Genomic DNA, 13086 nt, shown 5'->3' on the forward strand with positions numbered 1-13086 from the left:
ACTTTAGACCCTATCGTGTATTAATAATGTCGGTTCACAGCGGTGAAGTAAGAAACAAAGGCACTAAAGTGACTTTAATTTGCTTAATTGCACACAAATCGCTTAAAACCGTTATTGCAGACTTGTGAAGTCCATCTTGGAGTCAGTTACGTCTTGTGGCCTTTCGTTTGAGGGCAACTACAATTAGCTTTATACCAGGGTCCATCAATGTGTTGTCTAGATCATGAGACAATGAGAACAGTCGTTTTTCCATGGTATTCGTAGGTAACCTTAGCGAAAACGTCAAAAGTTACCTTCGAATAAATCAATTTGGACACAAATTACTCAGAAACCAGAAGGTCGGTAAACATTTAAAATGAAGCACACATGACAGTTGACAAATCCAAGTATTTATCCCTTCTAATCTTCTTTGAATCTGATTTTTTTTTCAAATGAGCAGACCGTCGTCTATTTCAGTACATATTTTTCACCAATTAAGCCGTATTCAGTTTTGCATGGTGGGCATGTATGTGAATTCGCAACTTTCATTGACATATGATTTGATAGCAAACATACAGGCCTTCGTTATGTACCAATATGGGCATTGGCATGAATGGCGGTGTTTCACAATACTGTCATGATGTCAAAGTGTATTCGTAGGTAACATTCGGTTACCGAAATTTACCTACGAATACTTGCTTTTATTGTTGACATCTCAGAAATATTTAAACGCAGGTTATTGAAACTTGGTAGAAATAAAGAGTGTATTACCCTGCACCTATTGCTTAACTATTGTTTACTATTCTCCCACTTTGTAGAAATGGCACAGCTTTTAACATGTATTCGGAGGTAATGCATATTTTTTACCAAACCTACCTTTGTGCCATTTAGAATTTCTGGCAGCTAAACACAATAATAAAGATGTCCGAATGCAATGCATTTCAGTATTGGACATATCAAAGCTTGTATCAATTGCGCATTTATTAGTGATTTCCATTTTTTAAGATATATCTAGTGCTATGAAAAATTGTATTCGTAGGTAATGTAAAAAATACCACTCAAAAAATTATTACAAAAATTCATAATTATGTACAAATATGTGAAAAATTGAAAAGGCAAAATATAAAAACACACCTTACAGGAAAAAAATTGAGATTCAATCCAATGACTTCTTAGCAAAACTGATATAGATGGTTTTAAAAATACTGTAAGAAATATTTTGAAAAAATGGGTAAAAATAGCATGTTTTGGGGTCTCTGTGTCTAAGTTTTTCACAGAAGGGGTCTTATTATATATGGCGCGAAGCGTATGATCAAAACGAATAAACACAATACAAAAACGAATGCCAATTGATTAATACTTTTAAGTTATGGCCCTGAACATGCCGTGTACACTTTTCGTTGGATTCGACCATATGCTTTATGTTTTAAGACGCTTCAATGTTTCGTGATCTTCATCTTTTCATATGATACAATTACCTTTTAACAATTTCATAATATTCCCATTCTTGATCTTCGGGTTTTTATTGAATATCAATGAAAAAGAGATGATAATCTCATGCGTCACATCCTTGATCTTTTCATGTGATACAGTTAACTTTTAACAATTTAATAATATTCCTATCACATCCTTGATCTTCATCTTTTCATATGATACAATTACCTATTATCTTCGTTGATCCTTGATCTTCGGGTTTTTATTGAATATCAATGAAAAAGAGATGATAATCTCACGCGTCACATCCTTGATCTTTTCATGTGATACAGTTAACTTTTAACAATTAAATAATATTCCTATCGCATCCTTGACCTTCGAGTTTTATATTGAACATCAATGATAAATAAATGGTAATTTAATAATATTGCCATCCCATCCTTGATCTTCGAGCTTTTATTAAACATCAATGACAAATAATAATCTCAACCGTTATATCCTTGATCTTCATCGTTTTATGATACATTCACTTGATCTTCGAGTTTTTATTGAACATCAATGATAAATATATGATAATCTTATGCTTCATATCCTTGATCTTCATATTTTCATATGATACAATTACCTATTAACAATTTCATAATATTCCTATCGCACCCTTCATCTTCGAGTTTTTATTGATCATCAATGATAAATAAATATAAATGATAATCTCAGGCTTGATCTTTTCATATGATACAATTACCTTTCAGCAATTTCATATTATTCCCATCCTTGATCTTAGAGATTTTTATTGAACATCAATGATAAATAAATGATTATCTCAAGCTTTACATCCTAGATCTTCATTATTTCATATGATACAATTCAGTTTTAACAATTTCATAATATTCCTATCCCATCCTTAATCTTTGGGTTTTTATTGAACATCAATGATAAATAAATGAAAATCTCACCCGTCACATTCTTGATCTTCATTATTTCATATGATGCAATGCATTTTTAACAATTTAATAATATTCCCATCATATGCTTGATCTTCCGAGTTTTTATTGAACATCAATGATAAATAAATGATATTCTCATTAGTCACATCCTTGATCTTCATCTTTTCATATGATACAATTCACTTTCAGTAATTTCATAATATTCACATCACATCCTTGATCTTTGAGTTTTTATTGAACGTCAACTATAAATAAATGACAATCTCAATGAAAAAGAGATGATAATCTCATGCGTCACATCCTTGATCTTCATCTTTTCCAATGATACAATTCAACTTTAACAATTCAATAATATTCCTATCACATCCTTGATCTTCGAGTTTTTATTGAACATCAATGATAAATGATAATCTCAACCGTTACCTCCTTGATCTTCAGCGTTTTATATGATACGATTCACTTCAGTAATTTCATAATATTCCCATCACATCCTTGATCTTCGAGTTTTTATTGAACGTCAACTATAAATAAATGACAATCTCAATGAAAAAGAGATGATAATCTCATGCGTCACATCCTTGATCTTCATCTTTTCCAATGATACAATTCAACTTTAACAATTTAATTATATTCCTATCACATCCTTGATCTTCGAGTTTTTATTGAACATCAATGATAAATGATAACCTCAACCGTTACATCCTTGATCTTCATCGTTTCATATGATACGATTCACTTCAGTAATTTCATAATATTCCCATTATATCCTTGATCTTCGAGTTTTTATTGAACATCAATGATAAAAAAATGATATTCTCAGTGACATATAAGTGACATCCTTGATCTCATCTTTTCATATGATACAATTACCTTTTAACAATTTCATAATATTCCTATCGCATCCTTGATCTTCTAGTTTTTAATGAACATCAATGATAAATAAATGGTAATTTAATAATACTAGCGGGATACCCGCGCTTCGCGCGGGTCCCCGCTAGATGGGAGCGTTCACCACAACATGAATAATTACTGAACAGGTAGAATCATTGAAAAGGTACATTTTATTTTTCTAAACCTGTCTCTTCTTACACTTTCTTTTTTAGTTTCTTTTGCTTAGCTTGTGATTTTCCGTTTCCATGTTATTTATTTATTTAACCTCGTTCCCATTATTTTCCAAATCTGTTTTTTCTTACATTTCCCTTTAACTTCTTTGTTTATTTGCTGCTTGTGATTTCCCGTTTCCATGTTTTTTATTTAATTCTGTTCTCATTATTTTACCTTCTTTTTTCTTACATTTCCTGATTAGTTTCTTTCCTTCTTTGTTTCGTTCCCGTTTCATTTAGTTACTTTAACCCGTTGGCCTATTACTCGTACTTTTTTGTCCTCATTTTAATTTTCTTTTTCTTTATAGTACCGCTTCATGTTGTTTATACAACAAACATCTTTTTCCCGTATTTATTACGTCCTCTCATAGCGTATCTGCGGACGTGTTCACCCGTTATCATAATCCCGTGACCCGTCCATGTACCTTCTTTCCGTATTATCATGTCCACTGGTCTCTGGCTCGCAGTCGCGTGGCTCTGCGCCGTTTACTCGCCCATTGGCGTAGTTCGCATTACGCACGAGGCGCCGACGCGCTGCTGGCCAGCTGCAGTGACGCGTAGGCCGACAACCGATTTTCATAACAAAAAACCCGTTTTTACCCATATTTTCACTGTTTTGCAGCCAATTCTTGACCGTTTTCAACCAAATAAAGTTTAAACACGTTCCCGTATATTGATCGATCTCCCGTATGAATTTGGCGACATTTGGATCGAAACTGACGGAGCCTTTACAGGCATACATAGATACATAGATACATAGATACATAGATAGATACATACAACATTCCCCTATTTATAGTAAGATTGCCATCCCATCCTTGATCTTCGAGCTTTTATTAAACATCAATGACAAATAATAATCTCAACCGTTACCTCCTTGATCTTCATCGTTTTATGATACATTGACTTCAGTAATTTCATAATATTCCCATCACATCTTTGATCTTCGAGTTTTAATTGAACGTCAATTATAAATAAATGACAATCTCAATGAAAAAGAGATGATAATCTCATGCGTCACATCCTTGATCTTCATCTTTTCAAATGATACAGTTAACTTTTAACAATTTCATAACATTCCTATCACATCCATGATCTTCGAGATTTTATTGAACATCAATGATAACTGATAATCTCAACCGTTACATCCTTGATCTTCATCTTTTCATATGATACAATCACCTTTATAATATTCCGATCACATCCTGGATCTTCGAGTTTTTAATGAACATCAATGACAAATAAATGGTAATCTCATCCGTCACATCATTGATAAATAAATGGTAATTTAATAATATTGCCATTCCATCCTTGATCTTCGACCTTTTATTAAACATAAATGATAATCTCAACCGTTACATCCTTGATCTTCATCGTTTTATACGATACGATTCGCTTCAGTAATTTCAAAATATTCCCATCACATCCTTGATCTTCGAGGTTTTTATTGAACGCCAATTTAAAATAAATGATAATCTTATGCTTCACATCCTTGATCTTCATCTTTTCATATAATACAATCACCTTTATAATATTCCGATCACATCCTGGATCTTCGAGTTTTTATTGAACATCAATGACAAATAAATGGTAATTTAATAATATTGCCATCCCATCCTTGATCTTCGATCTTTTATTAAACATCAATGATAATAAAGTTTAACACAGTGCAACAAGTTAAACTCAATTTACCCTAGCTAAGAAATGGGCGAATCCATGTTATTGTTTACTGGGTCAGAGGTCAATCATTGTCATGCAGATAAATTTGTATTGTTTGGCTCGACCCGGGAACCAATGGATTTTTCGCGGGTTTCGGGCGTGATTAGGTGGTGATTTATTCACTGTTGGTTTTGTATTGGACACGACAACAACAAAAATCTTTGGCTACCGATTCTTAGAAATCAACAGCAACTTCATAAGACATAAACAACTGACTGATTGATGATAAAAAATCAAGCTTTGGGAAGCTTAAAATGTGCACGTTTACTGCATCAATAACAAGGACACGCTGGATTTTCTACCTTTGTTTCTGCTTACTGCACAACAATATAATCAGGATTCAGGTTCCGAATTTAATGCTGCGCTATGTATAATTGGTGGCGAGTTCGGCGCTGGCCTGCAGTGCTAAAACTTGGATGTAAAAAATATTGATACATGTAGAAATATCAACATTTTGTGCACGTTTTGTGAGCTAGCCGAAGTCAGTATTCTATACAATCGTCGTGGAAAATTCCCGGGAAAATTACGGTAGACGAATCCCACTGAACAGCACAACATGCACGCAAAGCAGTCATCTTCAAGACTTCATGAAATTTGTGGTTGAGTAATTTCTGATTAGACGGAGAAATATCCGGGTGAGAATAAATTTATTTAATTTATGTATAATGCGGGAGTCGAAATTGTATTTAAATGCATCTAAATAATATTTAATGGTGTTTTCTTGCACACGAAAAGTGCTCCAAAACTTTGCAATTCCTGTGGCTTAACGCATTTAATATTAATGTTTGTTTACCAAGTGTGGTTCTATGAATAATTCATGAGGTGTAATTGTTATGTAGGGGCAGGGTTTTACAATGCACATGTAGCCATTATCCAAATAAGGCAAGGCGTAATAAAAGACACGCTCATTATGACGTCAGGGTCCTTGAGAATTTGACATGGGCGAATCAATCGATATCCCGATTGGCAAACAATGACTTCCCATTGCAAATCAATGGCGAATTTTTCCGGTGTCATCGTATACATTTGAGCCATAGTTTTTACCCGGCGAATTTGGACAAATATTACCAAAGTTACAGCAATTGTCGAATCAGTTTGGCAGCTCGGAATTCGGGATGGCAAAATTTAAGCAAATTAAACTATCGTTTTTGATTGCGTCGGTTCATTTAAGTAGGTTTTTTTTCAGCATCGGATATGTTTTTAGGGTAAAGTTGACAGTTAATTTGGTGCCGAATTCAGTTCAAGCAGTGCCAAGAAATATTGTCAGTTTTCTTGAAATTAATGTGGTTTTCATTCAAGGGATCCCTTTTATAGTTAAAACTCAAAAAATGTTGGGATCATTTGGCTTACGAATTTACGTATTAAAAGCTGGAAAATCATAAGTAGAGAATTTACAGATGGTCAATTTTATGTTCCTACTTGTAAATAACAAAATCAATAAAAATAGAATAACAAAAGGGAAGATGTAAGACGATGATAATGTCGGTCAACGATTACGTGTTTGGGTTGGGAAATCCCTAATAATGATAATGGTTTTAAGTAGCAAAATATACGGTGTGCAGATGATAATATTTAACGCCACTTGTAGCAAAATAGTTCACAAAGGCAATTTATTTTAGCCATAAAAAATCTGGAAAAATCCTTGTGCAATTTCCCGTCTCCCTCGTTCGTCAAAATGGGGTAAAGACAGCCCGTCACCCCCCTGGCGAATTTAGTGTATTGGGCGTTTGTGGTAAAATTTTAGACAATTTCTAGGTGTGATTTCACCTTGTTATGTTAATGCAAGCATATTTTAGGTGATAATTGTTAGTATAACATTAGCAGGCCAGGTTTTTGTGGCTTATTGAAAGGAAGGGTATCATGAGTATATTTACCCTTGGATATTTACCTTCATAATGGACGATTATGTCTAAGCTTACTCTGCATAAAACGTATATAATTTACATGACAGAGTCGGTAATGCATTAGTTTTGTTTGTTTGGTTGAATTTGGTTTGATTGTGGCATAATGCCTTACTTAAAAGGTAACCTAGTTTCATCCATAAAGTGGTCATATAGTGTAGGTCTAATTTTAGTCACGGGTTGTAGACAAAATGTATCGAAAAACAAGGATAGCCCCGATATGTCCCTAGTCTCGACGAGAATTGTTATTGAATACTTGGATTTTGGATTTGGATTGGAAATTTGATTGGACTGGAATTGTAATGTTCTTTTCTTTGGATTTGGATTGAAGTTGGATTTAAAAATTGGATGTGAATTTAAAATTGAAAATAAATAAATTAATTAATTAATTAAAATAAAAAAATAAAAATATGCAATGCCCTTTTCTTAGGATTGAATTTGGATTGAAAATTGGTTTTTGGATTTGGATTGGAAATTTGATTGGACTGGAATTGTAATGTTCTTTTCTTTGGCTTTGGATTGAAGTTGGATTTAAATTTGGATGTGGATTGAAAATTGGAAAAATAAATAAATAAATAAATAACATTGCAACGCTCTTTTCTTTGCATTGAATTTGGATTGAATTTTGGATTGGAAATTTGATTGGACTGGAATTGTAATATTCTTTTCTTTGGATTTGGATTGAATTTGGATTTAAAATTTGATTAAAAAATAATTAAATAAATAAATAAATAATTGCAATGCTCTTTTCTTTGGATTGGATTTGGATTGAAAATTGGATGTGGATTGAAAATGGAGAAAAAAATAAATAATTGCAATGCTCTTTTCTTTGGATTGGATTTGGATTGAAAATTGGATTTGGATGGAAAAAAATAAATAATGAAAGACCAGGGTTTATCATGTGTGTTACGGTCTGTGTGAGGATTTTGATCATAGTTGCATACCTTTTTAACCTTGCATCCCTTGTTTGGCTTTGATCACAGGCTCAACGGGAATGTGGACGAGCTCTTCGAGTCTTTATAGAACTTGATGGTATTAGTAATGTGAAGTTCAGAAGTTCAACGGTAGATGTTAGATCATAAAACTTGGTGAAGAAGGATCTTGGATAGTTTAATAATCTTGTGGTAAATCTCAGGTCAAATATTTGGATGGTGATTTAAGGAGTAGTAGTTATGAGTGCCGCAAATACATTGGTCATCGCCCTGTTGGCCACAAGGGGGTCAATTTAAAGTAAAGTAAAATAAATTGGATGGTCATGAAACCAATATAAAGATATCTAATTAGGAAAATCGTTAAGCAGGGTCAAAGAACTAATTAATGTAGAGAAGGATTTCATGAAAAACGGGGATAAAAAATTCTTGAGGTCAAGTAAGTAAAAGCCGGATTGTGTGAAAATTGGGAAAATGTGTTCCCTCATCCCTTGCATTTGTGATACAATGACAAGGATATATTGTGTCAAAGCATTTTTATTGTGGATTAAGGGTAATTAAGGCAAAGATTGCTTCAGTTTCTGGAATTAGTAATTAGTAAATGTCATATTTTGAAAGGGTTAAATTTGTATGAGAGTAGATCGCACAAATAATTTGTCATGCTTATCCACATAACACGATGGTTCATAAAAATGGTTAGGGAAAGAAATTAATACAAATTAAATATTCATCTGTCTCCTGATAACTTGTGTTGGATCACAAACAAAATCGAGGAGGTTTATTCAAGTTACACAGGGTAATTAGTATAGATGTGCTGGCAGGTTGGTTCCCATTTCTTTCTTTTTCTTTCTTTTATTTATATTGCAGGCGATACCAATGACACTTTGATGCTGGTGGTAAGAAACAAGCCTGACCTGTATGTACATGTACACCTGGACAACCATATAATTGCTAGTGACTACTAGACTTTGTGTGAGGCGACAGTAGACTTTGACATGCACAGCGAAGCATATGGAAAAATTTTGTGTCATCTGCGAAACTGAACTTAGCACGAGCAATACAAGGGAGAGCATGCATCTTTTACACAAATTGTACTGTCAGAAGTCTATTGAACCAAATAAGTTCCGAAGTTCGAGTCCAGCTAACGAAAAAGTAAACACTTTAAGGCTTCTCTTGGTGTATATAATAGCATCGTTTGATCAACCGCAGTTGAACTTTGCATGGGAAATATTAATTTGATCATTCCTTCGATGTCGAGTAGTGGAAATTTGAAAGATGGGTTGTGCATGATTTAGCCATGACCGGCGCTTTGGTAAGGCAACTGAGGAACAAAGGGTCGCATGAACGTCGAGAGTGCTGAAATAGAATAAAATAAAGCAAGACATCAGGCAGAATGCTGTTAGCCACATTGGTCCCATATTTCCGACGCAAAATGGAATTAAACAACCCAATCACTGGGTTCTGTATGTGCGGTTGTGCGTAAGTGTACTGGCTAGGGTGTCTTACTCGGATTACAAGGTCTATTTCACTACACAACAGAATAACCCGATTTCTGCCTGAGATAGACGAAAATATTTTTGGTAACTAAAAGTACGAAAGAAAGTTAACCATTGCGATGTTGATAATCAAAAAGCTCAAATCAACTTCTTCATATATTTGAAGAAAGAAGAATTAACTTAAAAGAGGCGTAAATTCATCCAACTTCGCATTGGTAGTGGACAACATATGCAAAAACAATTTATACAATTTTGCAGAGTTGGACGAAAAGGGTCAACATGGGAAGTTCCATTGGACAAATGAATCTCATGGGACTTGGAATATCACTAATATCTGGGTTTCTAAAATTGAATTGCATGGTACGTAAAATCTTACAAGAAACAATTTATACAGTTGTGAGCCCTCTGATATTATATTGATGTGCTTTGCGTTATGTAATAGTATGACTATACGGGGGTTTATATATCTCAACAACACATATATTCTGTTGTACATTTGAAATTAATAACATTGAGTCAATCGTGCTGGTTTTTGTTTGATTAAGTCTGTGTTAAAGGGAAGTAGGAATCAACTCCAGGTTGGCATGGGGTAGCTAGACTCTGGGGCCAAGTACTATGCCCTCATTTTTTCTAGTTTTTTTGTGAGGTTGCGCAGCCGGCTAGTTATCGCGTTGATTTCTTTCATATCCTATTGTGAACATACAATATAGAGGTCAATGTATCTCGCAGCATATAGAGCCAGCACAATTAGTAGTGTTATTGTGGAGAATTATATGGATTACAGTCAATATCCAGCAAAGAAATTTTAGTGCTGTTTTATGCTAATGAACAATTAGTGGCACAGAGCCAAACGGTGTTTTATATTTCAATGTGCCAACAATAAAATCCTTCATTGAGGCACCAGTTAGTTATCAGTAGCATTATCAAACATAGGCAGATATATCTGGTTCATCCATCACCATGTGGTTTCTGGTATTCAAGCAGACGCTCTCAAATGCGCTAGTCAAATTTAAACATGTGCCTCATTCCATTGTGTATCCTCCAGGAGTGTTAGAGGAGGTTTAGGTAATGGTATCCGTGCGGCAAAGTGAACAAACAAGTTTAAGGGGGAGTTAACCAAGTTCCTTATAAAATAAGTCCCTTGTGTGGGGTTTTGAATTATCTTTTCTGTATTTATTTATTATGATATATGTACATGTCATAGAATGCTAACATTAATACTTTATCCTTTGTAACTTCAGGTCGATCACCTGTTGAGAGTCTCGAGAATTGTTCCACTCGGGAGCGTCTGACCTGTATGCACCAGTACCGTAATTTATTGTTGAGTTTCCAGCCATTATATTTGATTTAATGATCCAAGGGTTCGGGGTCAAACGCTCAGAATTTGAGCTTCGGGTGGCGGCTACCCGAATGCAAGTTTGGATCACGTGTTGGTTTATCCAAAACGAGATTTCTCTGCGCCTTTGGTCGTTGTATCGCTAGAGTCTTGGGTTGGGTATTGTTCGCTCGATTAGAGAATCTCCTATTATATATTGAGAGTCTCCAAAACGAGATTTCTCTGCGCCTTTGGTCGTTGTATCGCTAGAGTCTTGGGTTGGGTATTGTTCGCTCGATTAGAGAATCTCCTATTATATATTTTGCTATAGTACGGCTGAGAGTGTAGGTACTTGGTGCGGGTCCTAAACAAAAGTCAATAAATGGTTGTCGTGTCTGATTGCCAACATGCATGCAATTTTTGCGTCCGAGTGTTTTTCAATTTCTTTGTCTTAGGGTAATAAAGTTTAACACAGTGCAACAAGTTAAACTCAATTTACCCTAGCTAAGAAATGGGCGAATCCATGTTATTGTTTACTGGGTCAGAGGTCAATCATTGTCATGCAGATAAATTTGTATTGTTTGGCTCGACCCGGGAACCAATGGATTTTTCGCGGGTTTCGGGCGTGATTAGGTGGTGATTTATTCACTGTTGGTTTTGTATTGGACACGACAACAACAAAAATCTTCCCACCCACCGCTCCCTGTGTGGACATGTGAGAAGGAAGTAAAATATAATTATGTGTGACAGTAATGAGATAATGACCTGTATAAATACAGATATATTTTATCTACTACATGGTAGTGTGTTAAATAGCTAATTAAAGCATTTAAGTGTCTGTAAAAAAAAAAAAAAAAATCAAGAATTATGGTCCCTGTAGATAAGGAGGGAGGAGTAAAGAGTTGATGCCGATCATTAAAATTACATGTGACTTGCAATTAATTTCCCTTTCTCAGTTCTTCAAATGTACACTGTTTAATTAGATCATGTGTTCAATATGTTGCTACATAAAATTTTATATAATTGTTCTGTATCAACCTTTTTAGGATGATAGTTCAAGAGGGAAAGTAAGTCGTCAAAACTATATAATTCTTAATATGTACAGGAATTGACAATCGTATTGTTACATGCAGGCACAGGTGTCATCAAAAACAGTAAAGTAGTCTTTTATAAGGTCAAAGACTTCACACAGTAAGCAAAAGAAAATAATGCTGGGTTTTGAATTATCTTTTCTGTATTTATTTATTATGATATATGTACATGTCATAGAATGCTAACATTAATACTTTATCCTTTGTAACTTCAGGTCGATCACCTGTTGAGAGTCTCGAGAATTGTTCCACTCGGGAGCGTCTGACCTGTATGCACCAGTACCGTAATTTATTGTTGAGTTTCCAGCCATTATATTTGATTTAATGATCCAAGGGTTCGGGGTCAAACGCTCAGAATTTGAGCTTCGGGTGGCGGCTACCCGAATGCAAGTTTGGATCACGTGTTGGTTTATCCAAAACGAGATTTCTCTGCGCCTTTGGTCGTTGTATCGCTAGAGTCTTGGGTTGGGTATTGTTCGCTCGATTAGAGAATCTCCTATTATATATTGAGAGTCTCCAAAACGAGATTTCTCTGCGCCTTTGGTCGTTGTATCGCTAGAGTCTTGGGTTGGGTATTGTTCGCTCGATTAGAGAATCTCCTATTATATATTTTGCTATAGTACGGCTGAGAGTGTAGGTACTTGGTGCGGGTCCTAAACAAAAGTCAATAAATGGTTGTCGTGTCTGATTGCCAACATGCATGCAATTTTTGCGTCCGAGTGTTTTTCAATTTCTCTGTCTTAGGGTAAATGATAATCTCAACCGTTACATCCTTGATCTTCATCGTTTTATATGATACGATTCACTTCAGTAATTTCATAATATTCCCATCACATCCTTGATCTTCGGGTTTTTATTGAACATCAATGATAAATAAATGATAAGCTTATGCGTCACATCCTTGATCTTGATCTTTTCATATGAATCAACTACCTTTCAGCAATTTCATAATATTTCTATTGCATCCTTGATCTTTGAGTTTTTATTGAACATCAATGATAAATAAATATAAATGATAATCTCATGCTTTACATCCTTGACCCAGGGGGGTCACTCCCATTGTGGCCTGTACACCATCCGCGATAATGAAAACGCGTAAAAAGGGTCGTTTTTAGAGGGTAGGCACGATACACGCAAATCGCGTTTAGGGTGTCAAAAACATGGAAAATTGG

This window comes from Amphiura filiformis, chromosome 8, assembly GCF_039555335.1.
Source record: "Amphiura filiformis chromosome 8, Afil_fr2py, whole genome shotgun sequence".
In the NCBI taxonomy this organism is placed as follows: Eukaryota; Metazoa; Echinodermata; class Ophiuroidea; order Amphilepidida; family Amphiuridae; genus Amphiura; species Amphiura filiformis.